We start from the raw sequence: 27352 nt of genomic DNA, 5'->3' as shown, positions 1-27352 counted from the left end.
CTACATCTCTCCATGTGACGTGAACAGAAGTTAATTGTAATCGTAGAAACCCAACGAAAGATCAAGAAATACAAAGCAACACATAGACTGATGAGTTAGATTGTCTTGTATCTTTAGAGAACATTAGTGTACAGTGAAGAAGTAAAGGATGCTGAAGGAGAAAACTTTATACAACCTGTGTCTTCCACCCAAAAGATTTAAACATTAAGAATAATCTTAGAAACTTGGGAAACATTGCTTACATCAAAGCTTGCATGCTCATTTTGAATAATGTTCCAGCTGTCAAGTGGCCTTGAAAATAAATGTGTATGAGCACTTGTTAGAAAATCAACATTCATACATTATTCATCTCCCCGTAGTCTGTGCTGGAATATACAAGAAGCATGGTCACTATTTCACTTTCATTGTGACAGATCTTTAATCAGGAGGAAGCTGCGAAGCGTTAACATCTCTCAGCTAGTTTCATTTAAGATCTTGTGTGTTTGGAGGAGGGGTGGACACGTCAGATATATTCGTGTCTTGATTGTTTGCATTCCTCACGCGTTGCATTCACGCAAAAATTACGGCTTCAAAATGAGCCGAACAAGCCAAGTTTCCGTCCGTCCTCTTTAATTTGCAGAGGTTTCATGAACGACTATCATTGTTTTAATTAAGGCCGTTTAAGCGTCGTAAGTTCTCCAGGCTGAATGCGCCTGTCTCGCTCCTCTTTGTCCTCGCTCCTTCAGAGGTGGGGTAGGGGGGTTAGCATTCATTCTGGATCTGCACCTGTTGATTGGAGCGTACGTCTTTCCCGTTTTACGTCTTGAATTTACAGCCCTCAGCTGGAGGGGACGACCTTTCACTCGGGCTCTATGGGGGGGGGAGTCGCGGCAGCTGTGATGACTTCACTGGCTCCTCGTGTAAAAAGACATCGATGAGGAGGTGGAGGAGGCTCTCTCTTTGCACCTTGAACCTGATAGCCGCCTGATTTGACACGCCGCCTCCATCAGCTGTTAGTTTCTGTCCGATTGAAGCGATTTTTCAAAGAAAATAAAAAGGTGTATTCATTTCTCCTCGTGGTCTCATTTGGATCTATTCATGTGAATCAAAGAGAGGCAGGAAGAGACCACTAAAATGCCCCCCAGCTTTTTCATATGTGTGGTCCTTGGCAACAGAAAATGGACTCTTATGAGGCCAGCAGCTGTGCGAAGAGAAACATTAGCAATGCTGACTCATTACAAAGAGTAGCTGAACAGTCTGTGCCAGTTTATTTCTGGTTTTGGCAGAGAAAGAGACCCTTCCACTGGATGACAGAGGCTCACTATGAGGAGAAATCTCTGCTTTGTAAATGGGATCATTTTAGGAAGTGGCCCATTACCGTGCAGCTCCTCTTGCCTGCTGGCTTTCCTCTGGAGCAGCTGTCGGTCAGTGTGTCAGTGGGTAAATCTTCAAAATACAGATTGCTAATGAGGCTCGAGCTCTCGAGGAAGACCTGGTCCTGAACTCACACATCTTAAAGTGGCGAGGTTCCCCCTCCGGGAGCATCTGAATATTTACATACGTCACATAAATTCAAGTACACTCATTGCGTTTACTAACAGTCTTTGCTGACTAAGTCTTGAGATCTGGCTCAGGAGGTCTTTCTCGTAACAGGTTGAGGTCGGACCTTTAACCTCACTCCAGGATTGTTTCCGCCGACTGTCGCCTTCGTGTTTGTCAGTCCGGTTCAAGAGGTTTTCGGGTAATGAGCTTGTTGTCGATGAAAGACAGGCCGCAGATCGTCTGCGCTAGCATCGACACTGCTGCACATTCCTGCCGGTTCACGTTACAGCGGAGATCTGAAGCAGCTGGAGTTCGACAAGTTTAGTAACCGGTGACTCGAATGTGCTGACGTTGCTTTCATTCAACTAGTTTGAAGCAGCTCATTGCAGATCTACCCGATCCTCCATAGCCCAGCACGCAATGAAGTTGAAGAGAAACTTTTGAGACTTCGTCAAGGTGGGGACTGCATCTGTCTCAGTCCTTATCAGCTGTGATGCAGTCTTATTGTGTGCTAACCGGAAAAAAGGATGAAGAAGAGCTGACTTCGTGTTGTTCAGGTGTTTTACTGTGGACAGTTTCGATTGGCATTTTGGTATAAATCAGTGGTTTCCAACTCAGGTGTTGCTAGATCAATCTAGAGGGTCATCAGATATTACAAGGGTTGGGGAGGCTGTCAGACTTTCTTCTTATCTTTGCCCTTTTCTTGTAAAATAGCAGACAGTGACGCCTCAAACAATATCCGAGTAAAGCATCTAAAAAGGTAGAACCACTCTCTGGTTGAACTTCAAGACATTTGGCGTCCTCTAATAAGGGGGTTGCAAACCAGTTGGTTGGTTTAAAAGTTTATTTTCAACCTTGGAAACCACCGTTGATGAAGCAATCCTTTTTTAATCAAAATGGATGAAAACATGGATCTACAACTGAGAAAACACCACCTGCTTACAAAAGTCTCAACGTATGGAGATTGTTTCTTCAACTTTTGTCTTTTGGATTTAAATGTTTGATATATGTTTCCTGGATTGGGGTTAAGTTTGAGTAAACACCCATTATAACTTAAATATATATGCATGAACAATGAGAATGGACTGAAAATAAACAGATGAGTGGACAGACGAGTCAGAAATGGTAGTTTATTGCTTTTATCTATGGAGGATGGGTAGTTGGAGAGTAGCCAGACTTGCATCTCATTCTTTGCACCTCTGGTCATTTTCCCTCTTTGGATAATAAAGTTACATTTGATCTGATTTGATGTTGGATAGTAATTCCAGTCTAATGTGTTGTGCTGGTATCGTGGCATTAGAGTTTTTATGGACGGCAGCCAGCCAGTTCCCTGTGTGACCTACTGTAGACGAGACTTCCCCTCCGAGCGCCGTTGTTATCAAGTGACTGACCTGGTTTAATCAACATCAGATGAAACGGGATTTCCCACAGCGAACCAAAGTCACAGTGAGAAATGTCATACAAGCTCTCCTGCATGCCTCCATGATTTAATAGCAGTAGCTGCTTATCATGTATAAATAGAAGCGGTGCATAAATGAATGTACACCGTCAGGTTCAGATATGAGAGTGCAGCGACTGCCTGTTCATTCACCGTGTTCACATGGCGGGCTTTTTTCCTCTGACGACACACTCAAGGGTGTGAAGCTCAAATGTCTTATGGTATTAAGGTGTTAAAACATTCCTAGCTAACGTTACCGTGTGATGTTACAGGTATATATTTGTATAGGATGAAATTAAAAATATCATTGCACATCAGGAACTCGTTTATTTGAGCCTGAAATGTCACAGTGTAACGTTAACTTGCTGTCTCTTCACCTGACCTCAAAATGTTTGTTACCGGGTCATATTTCAAGGTTATTGTGAACAGCTAACGCTAGCATTCAACTGCTTCCTAACATTACCGTTGGATGTTGCTGCCTTGATCAGTTATTTTTTGTGTTTTAACTCTGGTGTTTTTAGATCTGATCAGATTTGATGTTTAGATCCAAACTAGCACAAAGTCACAAAATTAGACTAACTAACTAACGAGCAACTGGTCTGTTTGTGTCAACTGAGTCTGGTGACTTTGGACAGAGCGATTATATAGCATCTATTTCTGATTTAACAAAAAGGTCTTTCTCTAAACGGCCTTTGCAGACACTAGACACTAGATGCATAGTTAAGAGGTCAGGTCAAAGGTTAAGGCCCATAGGTGGGGTATCCTAGTAAAGGAATTTCTCTTATCTATCTGTCCCTCAGACTCAAGTTATTTTGATTGCATGTCTTGGGGTTAGTTATTCTGTTTGCATGTCTTGGGGGCATGACCTCCACCGTATATAAGGGCTTGTCCCGCATAGATTAGGAGAGTCTCATCATTCGGCCAGGGGCTCTCCAAGTAACGTTTTACTTGTTACGATACTGAACTTATTGTAATAAATTTGTTATACAACTAAGACAGTGTCGGCGGAGTTTTTCTTCAAACATCTTCAGCTGCATCGCCACTGAATATACGACACACTATAACAACATATGTAACAACATTAGCCTCTGCGGAGGCTGCAACACTCTAGCTGAATATCGGACCAGTTTCAAAAACTGATTCCCCAAAATCGTTTCTTTAAAACATGGAGCATCCCGAGGTGTTTCCGGCCTAGATGAGCTTTATAGTCCCTCCATCACGCCCTGGGTCTCCTACCAGTTGGATATCTGCAAAAGAAAGAGGCATCCTAATCAGATGTCCGAACCACCTCAGTTAGCAGTGGCTCTACTCCAAGCTCCTAGAGATGTCCGAGTTCCTCACCCTATCTCTAAGGCTGAGGCCAGTCACCTTGCAGACAAAGCTCATTTCGGCCACTCGCATCTGCGATCTCATTCTTTCGATCACTGCCCCAAAGCTCATGACCATAGTTCAGGTTCAAGTTCATAGTTCAACCATAAAAACCTGGCCTCTAGACTTTCACTATCCATTGTCTTTTCAGCAGTATAATTTAAGATCTGAGCATGACGTCATAGGAAAACGGTCGCCGTGTAAATATGGTGAATAAGAGCTGCTGCATACTATAAAGCTTCATGTGACTGACTGCCAGTGAGTTCATCTCCGTGCCAGTTTTAGCCAGGCTGCACTCGATACCAGCTCTCCACAAATAGGGTAAGATCACGTGAAGGGGCAGCAGGGGCACGGTGCCAGTTGGGTCGTGTTGGTTACAACCTCGCCCACATTCTTATAATTTTCTGTCAGCCTCCTGGAAATACATTTTCCCTGACACATGGTGTCCCATCTTTTACAGCCACTCAGCTGCTTAAGAAGTCAACCTCTGTGTGAACCATGTAATGTTCTTATAATACACCCGGGACACTGATGGAAGCACCAAATAGTCAGCAGTAAAAAGACATGGAGCAGGAGTTCCTCCTCTATTTTAGTCGACTTTATACTGTATAAGGCTGGTTGCTTTCATTTTGTCTTGGTTTTCACTGGAACATACTTGGATTTCTGTTTAAAATTTATTTAAAGGGGCATTCATTCATTCATTCATTATTTATTTGTTTTTAATTATAGGACATGTAGGATTTTTGTGGTTTGATACTAGGGACTAACAGTCAGGATATATTGCCTCGTATTGCATCATACTTTTTGCTAGTCAAGCAAGTCCATGTCCAGCAACATTATACAATACTCAATCATTAACAGTATAAAATATGGACGTAGTCTTCATGACGTCGTGGTTTCAGAAGAGTGTGGTGGCTCTGGCCACCGCCATCTCCTGGCTAATCTGAAAATTAGCAGATGTGCATCATCTGTGGGTGACACCAGCATCCAAACTCTGTTTATTAATGGAGCAACAATGATTTTGAATCCTCAAATATAGTAACAGCTGTGACGTGTACTCTGTATTTGAAGGTCTTCATGGTCAAAACAGCTTGTACATGTATGTGTGCGATAGAACATTCCTGTGATACGGCCAACTCTGTGAAGGTTTTAGAGGACTGTTCATTCAACTTCTGGTCAGAGGCTATCGTTTGGTGCTGTTGAGGTATTTCTAATATTTTATCCACCTTATATTGTATATATCAGTGATGGTGTTAAATATTAGAAATACCTCTCAGTATTACAGAGGTTCACACCCGAACTAGTCAAACAGTTGAATCTGCACCTCTCTTGCGGTAGGAAAACAGAATACAACCATCTCTTCTGTGTTGTTGTTGTTGTTGTTGTGACCTCTCGGAGGCTTTTGTCTCACCGTTCATATCACATATACTGGGCTCAAAACAGGAAGGAAGTGGTAACGTAGTAAAGTTTGATTTTGATTCTCGTTGCTTAATTTCTTGCTTGCTTTGATCGGCTGGGAGGGGCAAAGTGCGACATTGACGAGCGGCTTATGCTGAAAAGTCGAGAATATTTGAATTTTTATGTGTGCGGCTACAAAACACGCTAGAAAAACGCGGCGTTCACCAAGGCATGGCATACCACAGGAAAACAACAGTTGGGTTGCCAACACATTTGTGGGGTGTGATTCATTGCGGTGTGTGATGAATCATGACTTTTGAGAGAAGAAAGGATACAACTCGCTTCTTACAAGTCTGGTCTGGTCTGCGAACATTGCCAACATTGTATGATGTAGATATTGACTATGACTCTGCTTGAGCTTACGTGTAGCATTTACTATTATCCCAAAAGTTCCATATCCATCCATTTTCTTCCTCTTATCTGGAGTAGGGTCAGCAGGTTTAATAGGGCGTTCCAGACGTCTCTTTGCCAGCAAGACATTCCAGCTTCTCCTGGGGGATCCCGAGGCGTTCCTAGGTTAGATGGGCTTTATAGTCCCTCCAGCAGGTTTTGGGTCTACCCAGGGGTTTCATCCCAGTTGGACGTGCTGAAACACCAAAGTATGGTAATCTGATGTCTGAACCACCTCAGCTTGCTCCTTTCGACGCAAAAGCAGCTCCCTCTGGACGTCCCTAAGGCTGAGCCTAGACACTCGGCGGAGGAAGCTCTTATTCTTTCGGTCACTGCCCAAAGCTCATGACCAAAGGTGAGGGTTGGGACATGGATGGACTGGAAAATCGAGAGCTTTGCCTTCCAGCTCTCTCTTCCCCACAACGGTCCGGTGTAACATCCGCAATACTGCTGATGGTGCACCAATCTGCTGTTCCATATTATGCTCCATGTAAACAAGACCAGACTGGTAGTTAAAGGGTTATGGTCATGACCCAAAGCTCATAACCATAGGTGAGGGTTGGGACATGCATGGACTAGAAGATCGAGAGCTTTGCCTTCCAGCTTCCTAAACTTTCATTTGGCTTTAAAGCTCTTTAAGAGTGGAAATGTGGGAACTTCTATGTTAGCAAGTGAATTGTTCTTCAAGAAGTTAGTTTAGAGCTTTGTGATCCCTTGTATCTCCTATTACACACTCACAACTCATAGTGAGAGGAGCGTCTCATTTGCAGAGTTGAAAGTATTTTTTCTTGATAACTCGCATCATGAAACTAAAGTTACCTCACAAACAGTCATGTCGCTACTTTAACACGTTCTTTCTCTGTTTTGCAGGGCGGGTGGTGGTGGTGGTTGTGTTGCAGACCCTCATGCAGAAAAGTTTTTATACTGCAGCTGTCGCAACTCATGGACGACTTAAGATACTGATCTGAATGGGAAGGATGCAAAGGTGGAAGCAGTCGGTCGGTGTTGGATTCGGTTTCACCGAGTCTTAATGGCACACACACATTCACCCTCACACACACACACACACACATGTTTTTTAATACTATCCACTTCCCCCTTTCTTTGAGAGGACACAGATACACCCTGAATGGGCCCCTGTGGTGATATACATTGTGGTTGGGAAGTACCTAGTGTTACAACTGTCATGCTGGTCCGCTTAAAGGGACAGTGCTGATCACTTTCACATGCTCTCCGTTCAGGGCTTTAAAACATCCATATAGTTGCATGTTCGAGTTGACACCTTGATATAGTGAGTGAGCAGTTTTGTGTGCAGAGTTTTTGTTGTTGTTATACATCAACGTTTTTAAATGATCAGGAATCATCTCACTTGAAACACAGTTGACGCAGACTTCAGTGACTTCGTATTGACATTTGTTTAATATTCTTCTTTTAATAAAGACATAAATCGAGTAGATTTTAAAGGTGTCGTCGTGTCTATAAAGCCCATTGTCTCGTGATAGAAGAAGCAGAAGTTCATTCAAGTTTTCACAACTTCACAAATCTATATTTGCTGAGGACATGAGACTATTGGGCTACAGTACAATGAGAATTCGTGATATTGTATAAATGAACTTGAACCACAGTGGAAAGAGGAATGGAGTTTCTTTTGCAATAGTTTCTTAAAACCGCATCATTCTTTTACTTGTACTTTCTGTTTGCACGCTGTCTGTATCTTCAGGTACTTTGCACTGAAAGAAGCCTGTCTGAATAAATGTTTTACTTTGGCATATGTTTACGAAGCGAGTTTTTTTTTTTTTTCCCCAACAAGTGAATTCTCATTACACTGAAACTGGTCCTGGGTTTGTTCTGCATGGCTGCCTCCTGTTTACAGCTGCAGAGAGTGAAAGCGTTTAATCTGTACATGAGCTCTTCACACAAAGGTCATTTATACACTACACAACGCTGTATGTGTACTTATTATGAAATCCTAACCACAACACGGAGGTATTGCTTATGAATAAGGTGTTTCAACTCATGGAAGTTGTGAAAATGTCTTTTATATCCGCTATATAATTTTGGTGGTCACTCCTTTTTACTGGTAATAAAACAGTTTACTCACCAGAGTAATTGCTGAGCTGTGGGAAGTCAGCGCCATTGTTCAAAATCTTCTTAGACCAGGTTAAACGTTCAGTGTGCTCGAGGTAGCAGTGGGGGAAATTATTTACTCATCTTCTTCAGACCATTAAAGTAAAACCACAAACAACAAAACCACCACAGCTGTTTTAATGTGTGCGTACTGTCGTCCTCCTCTAGGAACTGGCATTGCTCTTTTGACACTGTACACAGCTTAAGTCGACCAAAACCGGAAAAAAACTGTCTGTGATGCCTTCGTTAACACCTTCAATAATGGCTGCGTGGCTCCCCAATCATCTTCTAGATTCGTCGCGCACCCTCAAGTTCGCTTTCTTCTTACTGCTGGTAAAGTTTTAAAGGAGGCGTAAGAAGGCAATCATCGTTGAGTAGCCGTGTGCAAAATGTGCAGACGTTCCACATCTTTAAAGACGTGCACTGAATCGATTTAAACGCAGTTGTGTAATCACAGAGGTTTATGCAAACCGGAGAAAGTGAAGGTTTGAAACCTATTTGAAATATTTCTTCTTTACCATATTTGACAGTTCTGCAGCTCAGTGAAAAATTATTACAGATATTACAGGTTCCTTCTGCTGTCAGTTTAACCTCTAAATAAAGTGATGGATAATCTACTGTTGACCCGTTAATCTGTATTTACAAGATCACTTTCTGGTAAATAATCAGATCACTTAGATAAGATTAGCTGGTTGTCTTAGCTTAGCACAAGACTGGAAACTGCTAACCTGTCTACAAAGTTGTCACTTGGTAGAGCATTCGCCCCATGTACAAAGGCTCAGTCCTTGTTGCGGCGGCCCAGGGTCCAAATCCGGCCTGTGGCTCTTTCCTGCATGTCGTTCCCCGTCTCTCTCCCCACATTCCTGTCACTTTTCAAGCTGTCTCTATCAAATAAAAGCTCAAAAAGGCCAAAAGATATCTTGAAAAACAGCACCTGTAAAGATTTGTTTAATCTGTACAAAAACTATAGAACAATAAACAATAGTTCCAATTCTCCGTGTTATGGGGGATTATTTCTGATTATCTCTTGTCTACGAATAATTACTTCCTGGAGTCTCTGATGGTTATTAAGCCAAGAAAACATCGCCAAAATAAAAGTCTAATGGTGTCGGCCAAAGTTTGAAACAGGAAGATCCAAAGAATGATTCAAACAACTGTTTCTATTCTAAACTAAGCTAAGCTAATTGGCTGCTTGCTAGTGGTAGTTTCATATTTACATGTAAAGTCAAGTAAACTGTATGTCCCAAAAAGTTCAGCTTTTGCTTTTGCTGGAAATATTCACTCTCACATTAACATGATTCAGTGTGTCCTGTAGATCAGAGGCTTTGAAATAAAGTAATGCTTCTCTGAAATATTCAGTTAAAATAGGGAAAAATACTTTTTTGTTTGACCTTTCCATAATCCACAAGACACATGCAACTGGTTCCCCTTTTTTAGACGTCTCAAATGTCATCATCTCTGGTTATCGCCACATGTTTCTAAAGTTCACTAATCCGCATGTTACCGTGTGTTCAGACAGTCCAAAAGACATTTTTTTAATAGAGCGTTATATCTGACTATTTCTTTGCTGAAAGCCGCTGCCAGGCAACCAGCAGTGACTCCAAGAAGTTATTGCTCATGTCCAAGAAAAAGCCTAAACACACCTAAACTAATATAAAACAGCAAATAATTGTTTTTACATGTTTACAGTTCACATGAGATAAGATCGACTTTATTGATCACACACTGGGGAAATTCACTTGTTACAGCAGCTCACAATATACAAGGTGGATGACTAAACATACTTGGAAATAAATAAATTGGGGCATCCTGGAGACGTCCGAAAGGCTGCAGTGACCCGGTTCTGACTCCAGCCTGTGGTCCACGGATGTTACCTTTGCTGTGCGCCTCTCTCTGCTTTCCTGTCTGTCTTCAGCTGTCCTCTCTCTGTCTCTGTGATGCTATACTCCCTCTGTAGCCTCTATTAGATTCTCCATCTTATTGTGGAGAGATCTTACGTTCCCTGTGATAACAGACCGTTTGCATGGTCTGTGCCTCATCTAAGTCTCTTTACAAGGCAGTAGTACAGTACTCGGCGGAGAGGTGCCTTGCTCAAAGGCAGCTGAGTAATCATTTGACTGTCTGACACTTGGTGTGTGCAGGTGCAGTTGCTGGCTCGTGTCTTGGACTTCACACTTCATCCCTCTCACTTCTGTCAGTCCAGCAGAAATCTTTGAATGTGGTCAGCTGAGCGGTTAGTCATGCTCACTGGACTGGATATCCGTCCGCCACCGTCCCTTTTACAAACATCTCTTACCTCCACACACACACACACACACACACACACACACACACACACACACCTACCTCCTCGCTTCAGCTTTAACTTTAAACACTCATCCTGAGCAGTTTTGGTTGTTCTCATAAGGAAACTTTTACAACTGTACAGTACCAGGTCCGTCTTAGGTTTTATTTTCGATTGCTTTCATGTGAAGCGGCGTTTGGATCATGGAAAAAAACAGAGGAGGTTAAACAAACATAAACCTCATTAAAATAAACCTCTGTCAACTCCCACTCCTTCTTTCAGAGCTACAGGAATGCACCGTCGTGCTTCAGATCCCACACATTACTGCTACAGAACTTCAGGTAATGAATGAACCGGGGATACCCACCCAGCAACCAGGAAACAAAGACAAACTGCTGCCCTCACTCCCAGATTGGTAAAGGATGACTGAGTTTCCCACCACAGTGCCACCTGAACATCCTGCACGTTTAACACACACTGGCACACATGTACACCCAACTCACTATTCATCTGTAAAGAGAATTTATTTTATGTCCTAAGAGGTCTAGTTTTTAGTGTCTGTACACCCACTGTGTTTATTGCATCTTAACTTTTATTATCTATCACGTATCGTCTATATAAAAGTAAGATCTTTGTGTTTTATAGCCCAAACTGAACCGTAAAGGACCTGAAAACTTATTTTCCCAATCAGTTTTTTACTACATGAACACAATGTAGTAACAGTTGTGGTTATTCCATGCAATAAATTTGATAAATGTCCATATATGTCCTTTCTTTCCTCATTTATTTGAACTGGGTTGAACCTCCAGGCACCAATCAGAGCTGAGCAACATTTGAATCAAAATGCAGCGACACACCACACCCACTCAGAAAGCAAATTAGATGAATGTGAGGAAAAGAAAAACTCTTAATGAATAATAAACTTTGACTTTTGCATATGTAGCAGTAAATATATAGAAATACTAACCAAGTTTTCAGCAGCTTTGATACAAAGGAAACAGAGAGTTTATGATGAGTACCTGTGGAGTCATCTCTGGTTCTTACAACGTGCTGCGATTCTTTACGAGCCCAGTAAACCAGTTTAAACGTCAATTTAACTTAACGTGTCATCCTCTGTTTTCTTTTTTACTGGTCACAGTGAAGGACAAAGACAATGAAAAGCAGAGGAGAGAGTAACTGAAGGAGTTACATGAGTAGATCTATACCGCATATGCATGTACGGTAAATAAGAAGTGGGAAACAGGAAAACAAGGATAACAAAATACAACTACCATCACCTGTAAACATCACTATTACATGTTTGTTTCATCTGTACTAAAACTAAAGAGTAAACGCAACAATTTGCAATTTTTCAGGGATTATTTCTGAGCTATGAGCAGTAAGTTCTCCGCCTGAAGTCTCCATATAAGTCTGTGAACATCATAAAGCAAGAATCGCCGTAGGAACCAAGATCTCAGCTTGTAAGAACAACAATTGAAACAGCTGTTTCTAGTCTTTATGCTATGCTAAACTAAGTTAATTGGCTGCTTGTGGTAGCTTCATATTTACGTGTATGTCCCAAAATGTTTAGTGTTTGCTTTAAACATCAAACTGTTGTTTATACGGGAAAAGAAATCTGGCAGCTGTGGTTGGTTGTGGTTTCAAATATTACGGTGAAAGTACTGTTGTTTTTACAGTTAAGGTTGGCGTTTGATTCAGTATTTTACCATATAAATAGATGTTTTTTTTCCATGAAAAGAAACACTGTTTTTCCATATAATTGACACTAAAATATCATATGAATGCTGTGTGAGATAAAGGTTTTGCCATTTAATATGACCGTGTTTTACTGTACAATTAACAGTCTGTCTACTACTTTATTCTGTATAAATTCCTGTAAAATACATATTAAATAATTCAATTTTAACCATATTTAAATTTTCATATTTCAGGCTATAGCAGCTTGTACCGTATACAGATAATACGGGAAAGAAATACTCTCACATTAACATGTTAGATTCAGTTTGTCTAAAATATTATATAAATTTATTAAGGACACTTATAGATAAAAGCTTCATAGCATACCAGATACAACAGCAGACAGTGTATACAATAAATAAAAGACTAAATGCACAGCAACACATGCACCTTTATATTAAAAAGACAGAAATCAACAAACTGTATCCACTTAAAAACTCAAGCACCACTGTCTGGATGTAAACCTGATCAAGCTCAGCTCAGGATTGATCAATGCCACAATAACATAACTGTATCATATCTGTACATAAGATTTCATATGAATCAATACATAGCAAACATTTGTCTGGCACTACACCATCGTGGAAGTTTAAGAAGCATTCTTAAGCCGTCGTTATCAGCCACATTGAGCCTCTGCATATTATTTCATTCAGATAAAACTAGAAAAAAAAAGTATTTTTTGGTTGACCTTTCTGTAACCCACAGACATATGCAACTGGTTCACTTCATGGAGGTCTTAAAAAATGTCTACTTGTGACTGTCACCAGTAGACAGACTCCTCGGATTCTTGTTTAACGTCTTGCAACAACAGGTTGTGTTTCATTGAACCGTTCATTCATCAGACTATCTTGACCTTCTTGCAGTCATTCTCAGTTTAAAGCAGTGAAATTCACTAACTAGCTGATGTTAAATATGCTGTGGAACAATTTATTAAAATGCATTACTAACAGGCTGATTTGCATCAGATCTTTTCAGTTGAGGAAAATGTCCCGGACTGTCTGACCTCATCGTCAGTGGTCCGGCCTCGGTTCACGCCCTCTGCCTTTTGATGTCGCTCCTCTGTTTGTTCACCAGCGCCAGCGATCTGCTCTCTCCCATTCAACAATCTGCCACTTGCTAAATCCCTCACTCTGACTGGGCCGCAGCGGCATTGTTTCTTTACACCAGGAGGTGAGAAACATGCAGCCTCGTTCGCACCTCTGGAGCCTCTCGATCCTGGCCGCAGAGTTCACTCTACAGAAATCAGGTGTGACTTCTCACCTGCATTCGAATACAGCGCAGGGCTCCGGCAGTGCCTTCACTAATACACTGAGAGCAAAGCATCTGCCTTTATATCCACCTGGAACTAACTGTGTAAAAGCAGGAAAAGTCAACACCTACCTTCTGTTTCTCTGTACTCACCAGAGTTGTAGTCAAGACCACCTTAAACCAAGACCAGAGTGTATCAAGACCAAGACTTTGAGGGGTTGAAATCAAGTTAGGATCGAGTATTTAGCCTACTTAGGTAGTTAATGTACAAAAACTCTTTGGGTGAAGGTTCCTACATTGAGTCGCCTCATCTTGCGTCACCTTGCAGTATTTACAAACCGTTCTGTTTTCTTTCGGACGCTGTTCTGCAGATGAACTTTGGGTCCAGAGTGCTCTTTGTCTGAAACAAGACGGATTAAAAATGTAGTTGATCCCGACACTGAGGCCTTTAAAAAGTGGTCTTGAGCTCAAGACCAAGACTGATCTTAAGTACTACAACACTGGTGGTGACCATCTGAGTTTAAGGTGGTTCAATATGCAACTTACACTCAAGTGTGATGTGGAAACTCGAAAGCTCCAGTGAGAACTGAGAATGAACCGACATCTGTTGACATCTTGTGTCCAACAGTTAAACTTCAGTCGTTTTATAGTATAATAAGATCGACAATAAGTACCTGATTATTTAATGAACATACAACATGATTACTCTCATCTTTGAGAAGGAGGGAGTCTGAGGAATCTGGAAATGTTGTCAAACAACCTACAGGGGATTTTTTGGTTTGTATTTACTGTACCTCCTGTGGCGGAGTCTCAAATGTGAAACAATGATTACATGAGAAGCAACAAAAAAAAAAAAAAACACCCGAAACCATGATTCATACACAAATTTATACAGGAAATGGTGGAGGGTTACGGCGATGACAGCAGCTTTAAACTCAGCCTCAGCCAACTCAGTTATCTTAAGAGTTGTAAAAGTAAAAGTACATTGTTCATGGGAAAGTTTCCGCTAAAACCTTTATGAATCATCGCTAACAAGAACAATTAGCGATAAGAGGAGTTTACATTCGACATTGTTTGGTTACTGATTGATAAGTGGTCCAGACTGCGAGGCATCAACTTAATTTAAAAGCAAATAATTCAATATTTACATATTTTTAAACGTCTGTTTGCTTTATCACAACGAGCTGATGAGTCATGAATACAGAAAATTGAAGTACTGCTTCGACTGCTGCTGCTTAAAAAGTGAATCTTATGCAGTTGATCTTATCCGACTGTAGTGAATTTGGGCAGTGATTCTTAAAACTCATTGACAAGGACACACAGCTGAAACTGTGGAAAGGAAACCATAGAAGTATCATGTTAAAGTTCCTCTTGTCTTGACAGCTCTGCCAGCACCATAAAAGGAAAGAGCTTCATTCACAAATTTGCACTCTTTGAACCCTTGACAGCACGCAGCGACAACCACACATTGACTTGCAGCTCACACACACAAAAAAAAATGCACCGCGAAACATACGCGAACATACGAGTTCCTGCAAAGATGCAAATACAGCTCATGCATATGCTGAATATTTAGCTGCAAAACACTGCTACAAAACGTTTGCTTCTGATCTATTGCTTTCTCAATTTAAAGATAAAGTAAATCCAAATGTCTGTGAGGTGAAGTCAATGCAGAAGTGAACTGCAGTTCCTCAAACGTCCACTTGAGGCTGGCTACAGAACGAGTCAGTCTCCATAAGTCCCCATGTTCAAATGTCCAACTTTACAGCAGAAATAAACATGTTTACAGCCTGGTACAAAAAACAGTATTGGTCTCTGTAGCTAATTTCCACGTTCATGACAAATGTACTGAGGGTGAATGTTTATATAACTCACCTGTTCAAATTATATTAATTCCTAAAGTTATGCAGAATTACCAGCATGGCCACTCTGACAGGTAGGTGCCGTTAAAGGTGGCTTATTATCCACGTCTTTGGCGATTTTTAAATCAGCCTGGCGGTGGAAGAGGTAGGATTGCAGAGGTGCCTACACTCAGAGTCACTACACTCTGAACTTCAAAACAGCTCTTCAATAACCTGTGGGTGACGTCACGGATATGTTGTCCAATCTTTATACTGTCAGTCAGTAAATCACAATGTGCACCAGTATTTTTTCCATGACGTGGCTCCGTAGATCAGATTTCACAGGATATTATTCGCAGAACTTTATTTAATGGTACTAAAGTCAGCAGTCAACATAGTTTGCTGTGACCCACTAACGGGGCAGTATTTTTACTACTAAAGGTCAGTGAGGATGTAGTGAAGTAAAAATAGAGAAGGCATGAGTACGTCTTCATCAGCAAATCTTCAATTAAAATAGCTGCTCAGACCTCCAGTCATTTAATCCCTTTATCTAAAGGATCTGGTCCATGTTGACTACACTAATGTGCACATGTGTATGCACGCACACGTGTGCCTTTATGTTTGTTATCTCACCATCGAGTAATATTATACAGCCACCCTCACTACAGATTATCTCTCGGGCGTCCGATACTGCCCATAACTCCCTTAAACAGACAGTCTGCAGATTAAAAAGTGTCCAGGCATGCTGCAGGTGAGCAGCTAACCCAGCGTTCCCAGGCTCGCTGTTAAAAAATAGTCAGCTGTGGGAGGTCTCTGAGTGCCTGTAACTTGGCAGGAGTGCGTTTCAAAAGTATGCCCTCTCTTAAGTCAAACACCAGCACAGGCTGCTACTTGCTCCTGTCCAACTGATCTGCCCGCCCACACATGGGAAAGCACTTTCCAGGAATCATGCTCCACCGGTCTCCATGCCCAGCTAGGCACTTTTATTTCATTTAAACCCATCACTTTGTTTGGGTTAAAAAGATTCCTTAAAATAACATTCTGTACTGTATGGCACGGTAAAAGGCTATAAAGTTCCAACATAAATTTAAACAGCGGTCTTTAATCAAAGGCTTGGCTCGAAGTCACAAATAACAATGATACAACCGAAAGTGAATTCAATGCTGCTTAGCGCACCCTATACTGCTGAATAAGCCACAGTATACAGAGCTGTCACACATTGTATAGACTTAAACCGCTCTGTATTTCCAACGCACTATATCAAAAGACTCTGTTAGCGAGCCCCGCTCATTCCTGCCTTTGAAATACAGGCTCTGTCACGGACATGAGTGCTGAGCTTTTCACTTGTGCTGCATTTTAATGTGGATGTATGACGGAGTCGTAATTGGAATTTAGCCCAGAACAGTGTCAGTCAGTCAGTTAGTGCTATATGTGCAGTATGACTCCGGCTATCAAGCATTTAAATAAAGACTTGCCACGGGACTTGTGACGTTTGTAATGTGAAAAGTCTCTGTGTGTTTTTCCGCCAGCACATTCTTTTAGTAAGAGGAAAACATGGCAGATTTCCATATAGGATGAAGACTCATCTTGATGTGCATGGGATTATATTCCGACTGACCGAGAAGAAATGATAAAAAGAGTAAAATAATCCCAGAATATCTGCAGACAATCCAGACATGGCCCTTACATGAACTATTACGTCCTTTATAACTTTAAATTTCAGCCGTTTCAGCCAAGATTTGTCTAAATTGTATTTAAAGGGACAGACAGTTATTATTAGTTAGATATTATTCGCAGGACTTTATTTAATGGTATTGAAGTCAGCGACATAGTTTGCTGCAGCGAAACTGGAGAAACACCCAACCTGGCTCTGTTCAGAGCTCAGAAATACATCTACCAACAATGTGGTACACAAACAGAAGTATATACAAAAAGACGGAAGGAAGTCACAGTACCTGGCCACTGGTTGGTCTTAAAACCACAACTTGTTGTCTATTTCACTTTGGATAAATGACATAAACACATTTGGGAACTTGGGGGTGCTGGTAGGTACTTTTGGAGAGGGGCAGACTAGCCATTTCCTTTTCTATATTCTAAGATAAGATAAGCTAAGTGACTAATCTCAAAACTTTGTTATTTTTGTCTAGACCTTCTTGTCTCCATTTATCTCATGTACATAAAGTAATCTGCTGCATAAACCACATTTTAGCATCCTTTGCACCAATGTCTTAATACGTCTCAAAATGTTATTGTATAAGATCTACAGATTTAGTGACTAAATGACTGACTCAAAGATGCATTTGCATGTGTGTTTTTATTTATCTTAACACGTATGACTCCGGTTGCATTTTGACAAGATGTGAAGTGCCACATAAAAACTCAACAAGGTATTTTTTTGGATTCCAGAGAATACACTAAAACACTGCTGATGTCTGTGGAAAGTGTACAGCCATATAGGTATTGAAAAATTCAGCTTTGCTTAATCTATTTTGTTCAGCATCTTCACTCTGAGTCACGGTTAGGGGAAGTTGGTGCTCTCTTTATGCATATGTGCTGGTTGTGAAAATGAGTGCTGCTTTTATAAAGGTGCCATTTAGAAAGTGTACTGTCTGCCTTTGGGGCCTCCCCTGGTCAGCCAGGCTCTCAGTTCTGCTAAGCAAAAGTGTGCATCCACTCACTATATCGCTCTATTAACCTCACTGAACTTGTGTATTGTACTGAAGGGGGAAAATCATCACATCTGACTCAAGACTTTTGCCAGAAATGTACATTCAAATGTCGACTGGTATCTCCCCAAACATTGCTATTATTATCTTTTAACAATAATTACCATCAGAGGCGGTAGCAGATGATCCTGGAGGATGCACTGAAAGTGATTCACTCATACTCTGCTCTTTCCACACTAACAGCAGGGAGCCGACAAGTGAATTACCTTAGCGTTTACACAGATGCTGACATTTAGACAGGGCCATGAGAAAGGGGAAAGACAGAGTGATCAGGTTGCAGGCAGTGAATCATTTTGTTCGCCTCGGATTCTCTGTGTTTATGGTGGAGTGTGTTGTTATACAGCCCGGGAGAGGATGGCACATCCCTGGCTTGTCTGTTTACCTGCTGGGTTTGTGTTAGTGGGTGTCACTGCTGCTCTTTGCCCCCCACCTCCTGGGTCTCTCCCTGGGAATGGGTCAGCCGGTAAGGCTGTGAATGTTGGTTAAGCAAACTAAACATCACTCAGTGAGTGCTGCTTCTTGACAGCAGCTTTTTTTTCCACTGATGTAACTGAATGTAGAAAAACCTTTTTTCAGACATTTAAAATCAGAGGTTTAAACACACTGACACACACTTGTCTTCATTGATACTACAGACTCATGCTTTAACATTTAAATTGCGTTGTCTAAAGGAAATTGCATCATGAACTTTCAGAAGGAAGTTGGTGTGCACATTCACAATTTAAAGCGTGTCCTCAGACAGCCTTATTCAGATGTGTGTACACACACAAACACACACATATATACAGCTCAGTTAGTTCAGTTAGCTCTGTTAGTTAACCCTGTTAGTTACTTTGCTCTGTTAGCTCCTTTAGCTCAGTTAGCTTTGTTAGTTCAGTTAGCTCTGTTAGCTCAGTTAGCTCTGTTAGTTCAGTTAACCCTGTTAGTTACTTTGCTCTGTTAGCTCCTTTAGCTCAGTTAGCTTTGTTAGTTCAGTTAGCTCTGTTAGCTCAGTTAGCTCTGTTAGTTCAGTTAACCCTGTTAGTTACTTTGCTCTGTTAGCTCCTTTAGCTCAGTTAGCTTTGTTAGTTCAGTTAGCTCTGTTAGCTCAGTTAGCTCCATTAGTTCAGGTAGCTCTGCTAATTCAGTTAGCTGTGTTAGCTCCATTAGTTCAGTTAGCTTTGTTAGCTCCATTAGTTCAGTTAGCTTGGTTAGCTCCATTAGTTCAGTTAGCTTTGTTAGCTCCATTAGTTCAGTTAACTCTTTTAGCCCCATTAGTTCAGTTAGCTTTGTTAGCTCCATTAGTTCAGTTAGCTCCATTAGTTCAGTTAGCTCTGTTAGCTCCATTAGTTCACTTAGCTTTGTTAACTCCATTAGTTCAGTTAGCTTTGTTAGCTCCATTAGTTCAGTTAGCTTTGTTAGCTCCATTAGTTCAGTTAGCTCTGTTAGCTCCATTTGTTCAGTTAGCTTGGTTAGCTCAGTTAGCTCGGTTAGCTCCATTAGTTCAGTTAGCTCTGTAAGCTACATTAGTTCAGTTAGCTTTGTTAGCTCCATTAATTCTGTTAGCTCTGTTAGTTCAGTTAGCTCAGTTAGCTTTGTTAAATCAGTTAGCTCTGTAAGCTACATTAGTTCAGTTAGCTTTGTTAGCTCCATTAATTCTGTTAGCTCTTTTAGCTCCATTAGTTCAGTTAGCTCTGTTAGCTTTGTTAAATCTGTTAGCTCAGTTAGCTCAGTTAGCTTTGTTTAATCTGTTAGCTCTGGTTAACAGCAGCTGTATTCCTGCTACACTGAGCTGTGGTCACTCTGATCATTGTTGCCTCCCACGTCACAAACTACATATCAGTGATACCCAGCCCCACGTAGCGATGGTCCTGTGCTACTTTTCTTTTTTTTAATTTACTACAAGAGGAGGAAGCTAGCAGAACGTGTGGCTTCAGTTGCACTTTAATGTAGTGAACCACTTTACTCTGCGCGTGTATAAATGTGTCTGTATCTTGAATGGGGCTCTGCTTGCACACGTGTTTTGACTTGGCCACAGTTTTTGCATGTTCATCACCCCCACCTCGCACTTCTAGGAATGATGGTGGTCACGCCGTTGCAGAATGTAGAGCAGCTTCTTTGCAACATGAACCTAAAATAAAACAGCAGTTTCCTCTTTGCTTATAATGCACGTTTGTTTTTTATAGATTCACTATAGCCTTTCTATTTGATAATGAACAGCCTCATATAATGAGCCAGAGGTTAATATGCAGGATTAACCCTAATGAATTAAGGAAGGTGCATAAAATATGCATAATAAAAACACACAGACTGATCTTTTTAAAGAATAATTTAGGGGGTATTTGTAGGGGATATATCATGTACTCCCATGTGGCTGCAGGGCTCCAGAGGGTGTCAGCATGTTGAGGTATAATTTGCGAAATGTTGTAGTAGTAGACACCTCCCACCTCCCTGCAAACCCCCTCTTTGCACCTCCTGTCTTCTCCTGCAGTTCAAGCATCGGTTATCAGAATTGCAAATATCAAGCAGACCAGAATTATTAATGACCGAGCCTTTTGAAGTTTGCTCTGGGAGGATTCACTTCACAGGCAGAGTAGGAAAGTATTTAGCTTTGTGTACGTTTCCAAGTTAGGGAAGGTTGGACATCATATTTGTGACCCGGTAACAGTTTAGTTGAAGAATGTAAACAAACAAAATACATACTTAAAGGCTGGCTACAGAACAATTCAGTCTCCATAAATCCGCATGTTAAAACAGTCAGGAGGAAGAAGAGCTTCACAGTGGCTCTTCAGAACTGTCTGGGTGATGTCACGGACACAACGCCCATTCTTCATACTGTCAGTGGTATCAGAGCTAATTTAACATTTCCTGCTGATGATTCACATTAAAAGTACTCAGCTGGAGAAACAAAGGGAGGCTTTTATTGTGAAGCAACTACAGAAAATGTCATGTGAGTAATGTGTATTGTCATCGAGATAAGCACTGACTATTAATATCTGAAAAAGTAATAACAGGTCATTATTTTTTGGCATTTTCCCTAAGTCGGATTTGTTTAAAATATTACAGAGATGAATGTAACGAGGTCACAGCGAGATGAAGAGTTGCACACTTCAACTCTTCAGCTGTGATCAGTTTTGAGTAAGCGATTTATTAAAACAACGTAAGTTTGTTTGGACGTGCTGGTTGCCACGTAACGAGCGATACGAGAGTTGCATTTAAAACAGTGTTCGCTGTTACCGCAGTAACCATGAGTGTCAATTCAAATCAGGACTGAAATCCCAAACATTACAGTCAAAACAAACAAATTGCACCCTGTTTATGAATATTAAATAAGGAGGTCAAAGTAAAGGGTTACCTGTGATTAATTTCACAATGTTATGGTCTGAAGTTTGGAAAGTGCAAAAAGCTTTTCTGGGGCATGAGGGTGTGCACATATGCAGATTCGCCTCCAGTAATTTCACCGATAGTTCACGTTTTGTTTGAGTAGGCCTCTGTGATTCAGGCAGCATGGAATCTACTGACAGATAACAAACAAGAGACCCGCAGATGTCGAGATAATCTTCATCGAACATGACATCATAGGACTTCCTGATTCAATAGAAAGCGTGGCATTAACATTAATCTATCTATATTATTCAATAAAGAGCCATCACTTGACTTGTGGAGTCTCAGACATTGTGGAGACAACGAGAAAACAGAGAGCTCTCTCCACCCACTGTGTTGGTTAGTGATCTGATGGGCAGAGACCTTGTGACGTTAGTGCTAGAAAACAGCTCGAACTCTCCCTCACACACACACACACACACACGCACACACACACACACACACACACACACACACACACACACAGAAACCACAATTGGATCAAAGCTTGTAATTTTCAGCGCAGTGGCGTTTAGGCATCTCCCATCTAATATAGTGCCTGTTGTTCGGGATGAGTATAGTTGTGGAGAAGCAGCATAGAATCATGTGCATCCACAAATGACAGCTCAGGCCCCGAAAAAGACAGAGTTCACAGAGTGCAGCTCCACAGCGTCTGAAATTAATTCACTGTTTCTCCTTTTACTATCAAGTGATCGAATGCAGCGGCAGGAAAAGGTCAACTAAGAGAGAACATTTGATGATTCAACACTCGGTAAATGACTCCGTACACAGTGATGACTCTGGGGGAATAACGTCCTTGACCTCATGAAAAAGCTTTTATTATTTAAACTGAATAAATCAATTATCGTCTTTGTGCGCAGTCACAGCCGCGAGACGAAATGTCTTTTTTATATGCCACCACATTCATAAATAGGCTGATTAGGAGAGCTGTGGGTGTGAGGATCATGTGCTGCAGTGTGACAGACAGTGAATGGCTGGCTGTGTTAACTCACTGAGGAGGAGACTCCGGGATGCTGTGTACATGAAGGGCCCTCTGTGTCTCTGCCGTGCACACAAGTATGCATCTCATTACTAATTTTGGACTGAAATAACTCCACAGCTCAGGGTTTTTGGGCTTAAGGCCACCTCAGCTGAGCCCTGACCTGTACTGTCCACAAACTTGACCCTCCAACGTCATTCGTGTTACTCTCACTCCTGTGAGTACAAGCTCCTTTAGGGGCAGGGGAGGGGGGAGCAGCGTCAGGAGTTTATGAGTAGTTAGTATCATGGACGGATTACTCAATGTGCTTATCGGACACAGGCCGAGGGCCCCACGGGGCAGAGAATTGACTGTTGACATTTCTTGGAAAGTCAATCGAACAACTGAAAACAATCACAAAGTGACTCAAAACTACCACAAAAAGGCTAAAACTGATCAAAATGATGACATAGACAATCAAAATGAGCACAAAAAGGCACTAAACAACTACAAAGAGGTTGAAAACAACCACAGAGACTTAAAACAACCACAAAGAGAAGGTTGAAAACAACCACAGAGACTTAAAACAACCACAAAGAGACACCACAAAACAACCACAGAGACACAAAATAACCACAGAGACTTAAAACAATCACAAAGAAACACAAAACAACCACAGAGACACAAAATGACCACAAAGAGACACAACATGACTACAAAGAAACTTGACATGACTACAAAGATGCAAAACAGCCACCTGCCCCTGCTCTCTCTTTGGACAGGTTCAAATACACACCTGAGTTAATAAATACATGTATCCACTGCTCTGTGACCATCGTCTGTCAGAGAGATTGTAGGGCTTATCTGAGACTGCACTGCACGATGAGTGAAGAAAATCAGACAAAAAGACATTTACATACACACTCTAACCGGGGTCAGTAATTAAGGTTTATGAGGGTTGAAGGTTTATAAAAAAGCCTGTAAAATGAGGGGGCAAAAAGCGCCCCTGATAATTATGAGTAGCCTCTTTTACATTTTACGCTGTTCACATGTCTTTGATGGGTTGTCAAATATTCATGTGAGAGTGTGACTGCTGTCCCCCGTAGACCACTGAAGGTGTTTCCAGGGCTTTTGATCAGAAACCAACTGAGTATGCAGTGTGAAGCAGCAGGCACTGATTTATAGTATATCTACTATTTATTATATTATGTTAAAATCCATACAAATCTTAGTGGCATAAGGAGGCATGATAGAAATAATAAAATCCAGTTTAAATGCTCATTCTTACATTAACCTAAATAACTGTGAGGCGCAGTCTGTTAAATGGAAACAAAGGGTGACCCCTCCCCCAAACGTGAGCTGCAATCTGCTGTTAATTTTCAAATTTATTGGATTTGACATTGGATTTTAGATACATGGAAAAATACCAGACAACTACAGTTAATGTGAAGGATATTGTAATACAGTTACAATGATAATCTCTAATACAGTTACAATGAATATCTGTAATACAGTTGTCTATTCTGTTCAGTTAAGTGGAAAAAAAACACTTAAGAAAGCTGTTTTCTATAATTATCTATCTTTATCTATAATTCAAACTATTCAACCGTGTATGTTAATGGTTAATTTATTAATTCTCATTACTTTAGTAAGTAAGAAAGTAACACACACATCTTTGTAGTTTTATATATTTAAAACAGGACAATATGCAAGTAGTAGATACAAATATTTCATAGCTTACACCTTCTGTCATAGCTAGTTTAAATAAACAACAATGAAATGACCGATGCAGGCAGCTGTGGCCGATTGCTGACGGGGAGTGAAGCCGGTGTCGTGCCAGAACAGGAGCTGGGCAATTGGGCAATGTAATGCAGCATCTATGGACATAAAGACAGAGGAGAAAAGAGCAAAGGTGATGCTGATGGAGGAAACTAAGAAGAGAAAATGAGAGAGCAAGACAAGAGTAAATCTGGGACTGACTTTTAGTCGTTGGCGAGAGCTTGGTGAAATAAAACGCCGAAAGACTGACGCCGTGTTGATCTACTAAGTAATATTAGCTGGCTGCTATGTCTTGTGTTGTTGACCTTGTTTGATGTTTGGCTGTTAGAAAAGTTGTCGGCTGGCTAGTTTTTGATCATAAGTAATGTAATCATAACAAATACACGTCCACAGCTGTCCATATTTACCATAGTGGTATTGCACTCTGAAACTGGAGGCGCTAAACCGTTTTAAAACTACTAACAAGGTCTTATAGTTCAGTAAACTGTTATAATAAGTTCAAGCATAGCAGGCACATGCAGATACATCCACGCCCAGCTCCTCAGAACATCCTGCTTTAACATTTCATTTGCCGGGTCATATATCTGTCCGGGCCCCCAGCAGGAAGCGGATTGAGCCTCTTACAAGTGAGGGCGCCTCCATCACAGCGTCACCCAGTGAACCCTCTTACCTCCCATTCCTGCCCTGTGACAGAGACCCACAGCTGCTGCATGGACGTCCCCATCCCTCACTGTCAAAACATGGCACTTACCCAAAGTTCTGTTCAGTAGTAGCTGCCTACTATCTGGGAACTTTGCCAAACCCTCTGCAAAGAGATACTATACAGTATGCACAATAGTTGTAGCATTTGACAGTAATCTTCCTTCAGCTGTATTATGTGTGTGTGCTGTGTGCAAGCATCTGATTTTTTTTATGTGGAAAAGCTCTGAAATAAATTTAATTGAATTTAACCGGGCTGAATCGAATTTCCGCTTTGCTCTTTAACTAATCAGGTCCGAATGACTTTCTTTTAACAGTCGTCAGCAGGTGGACTGGAAGTACCAGAGGCATCTCAGTACAAAGATCGCTTATTTATGGTCCCCTAATCTGGATGATTTATCTTCAGGCTCCCTCGTTTGCAGCCCCTCACTGACAGTTCCTAGATATGAGGGGCACCCAGTCGGGTTTATTCAAAGTCTTCCAACAAAGACAAACCTCTGCAGGCCTCAAATACTGCAGGTGTTATAGCGGTGTTGAGAGCTCATCTGGAGAACAGTTGTCACCTCGAGTTGAGACCTGGCAGCTCTTGCAAAATATGTGTTCAGTTATTGCAATATCCGCAGAGATAACGCACGTTTGTATATATATATATTATGTGTGTGTGTGTGTGTGTGTGTGTGTGTGTGTGTGTGTGTGTGTGTGTGGCTGAAGCGAGGTCGGCGTGGCGCCGGTCCCAGAGAAAGTGGATGACCCGCGGCTTCACGTGTAACCGCTCCATGTGACGTACCTGTTATTGACACTGAGCATTCAACAGGGCTCCTGCGGGACCCTTGAACTTGAGAAGCAGTCCCTGGGAGCAGCACTGGAGGGCTGAAGAGTTCAGCTCAGTTAATGTTCAACCCTTTTGATCTCTGCCGAGAAGTCGCATTCCCTGGATTCCTCACCAGCGTTTCCTGAGGTACAGAGACTATGAATGGCTCTACAGAAGACAGTTAACACTCTCCCATGCCTTCTCTCTCTTATTTTCTCTCACCTTGGAAAAGCACCAACTAAAACGGAGCTCAGGGGTTTTTCTTTCTTGTATCGTCACCATTCACTCTAAACTTACTATATGTGTATGCGCAAGTAAACCTCCACGTCGACTATGTCCATTAATCATTATCAAACACGATGAGCTCATGCTGTTGTAATGTTTTTCCAGAATTCGCTCGTCCTGTCCTTTAAATTGTGTACCCACCAGATTTGGTCAGAGTGACCGGCTTGCTTTGAACTTTCGGTAAATTGAGCAACATGGGTCAAAAGCATGGTTGAGCGATACAGGACTGTTATCTGGAAAGAACAGAAACTCTTATCCTGACCTGCACAACCGTGTTCCCTCCACGTTTAGACATTTACTGCCCCGACCTGTGAGTGTTACCGCCTCAGACATCAAAGCAGCAAAACCATTTTAATGACAATAAAGTGATCACGCCGGCGGCGGGGGAGAGTGTGTTTAGTAATTTGCTTAAAATGTCTGCCATGTGGATGCCAGACCTTGTTCTTTTAAGAGATAAAACTCAGCAGATGTCACAGCAGAGACGACCAATTTTATCGCCTCGTATGAATAATACGAAGCCCGGTCGCGGTGATCTCTCCGGCGTTGTAAAAATGTTGATTGATTGTGTGAGATGTTTTCTATTGTTCGAGTGCGGGGCTTAGGAGGTTTAGTGTGAGGGTGATTAACTAATGGAGGGACTTAATCCCAGGTAAGAGTCAGACGCTTGGGCCTGAAGCACAATGAACAGCCTTCACTTAACCTCAACCAAAATGCTGAGTTGCAAACCCCCGGGCCTCCGTCACCTGGCAGACGTCATTCTCGAGGGCCATCTGTGCTGAAGAGGACTGGGCTGGACAGGAAGCCGGTCTGAGAGGAGGACGATGCACTGCAGTTCATGGACCGGCCAATTAGAAAGACTTTAGTGATCCCTGTTGTCTTTGACATTGACAGCAACAGAGAGCTGCAATTGGATTTAGCTTTTGTTTCCACCAGTATGAGAGATGAATGATAACATGACCAGATGTAGCAGCTACCTAGCAACAGACTACGGAGGCTCCCTAAAGACAAAACACAACCACACACACGAGTGAAAGCAAAGAACAAAAAGGAAAATATGAAAACGGTTCAAATCACATCATGGTAATAAGATATATAGTAAAAATATGTACTTTGTTGCAATGTCACGAAAATGCAGTATTTGTATTTAGCTACAGAGACAGTACTTCTTGTTTGTTTGTTTCTGTAACTAATCCACACATTGAAACCAGAACATCTGCCAATATGAAATAGAATCCAAAACTATGGTTCCCTTTTTGCAAATTTCAAATTTACATACTTCACTACGAGAAGTTTATTGGAGTCATTTTTTTAAAGATAAA

At 41.4% G+C, this 27352-nt stretch overlaps 1 long non-coding RNA gene across 1 annotated transcript; it reads right to left on the bottom strand.

The window, feature by feature from the left end:
- Window positions 1–23914: 23914 nt before the first annotated feature.
- LOC109141418 (uncharacterized) lies at window positions 23915–26195 on the bottom strand. The gene is made up of 3 exons (XR_002042743.2): window positions 25971–26195; window positions 25725–25890; window positions 23915–24336 (listed from the first exon to the last, which is right to left on the bottom strand). It is a non-coding gene; the product is annotated as an uncharacterized LOC109141418 (long non-coding RNA).
- Window positions 26196–27352: the final 1157 nt, after the last annotated feature.

This window comes from Larimichthys crocea, chromosome XXIII, assembly GCF_000972845.2.
Source record: "Larimichthys crocea isolate SSNF chromosome XXIII, L_crocea_2.0, whole genome shotgun sequence".
NCBI classification, from domain to species: Eukaryota; Metazoa; Chordata; class Actinopteri; family Sciaenidae; genus Larimichthys; species Larimichthys crocea.
Note: the sequence above shows the minus strand (reverse complement) of the source record. Positions and strands in the feature narration are given on the sequence as shown.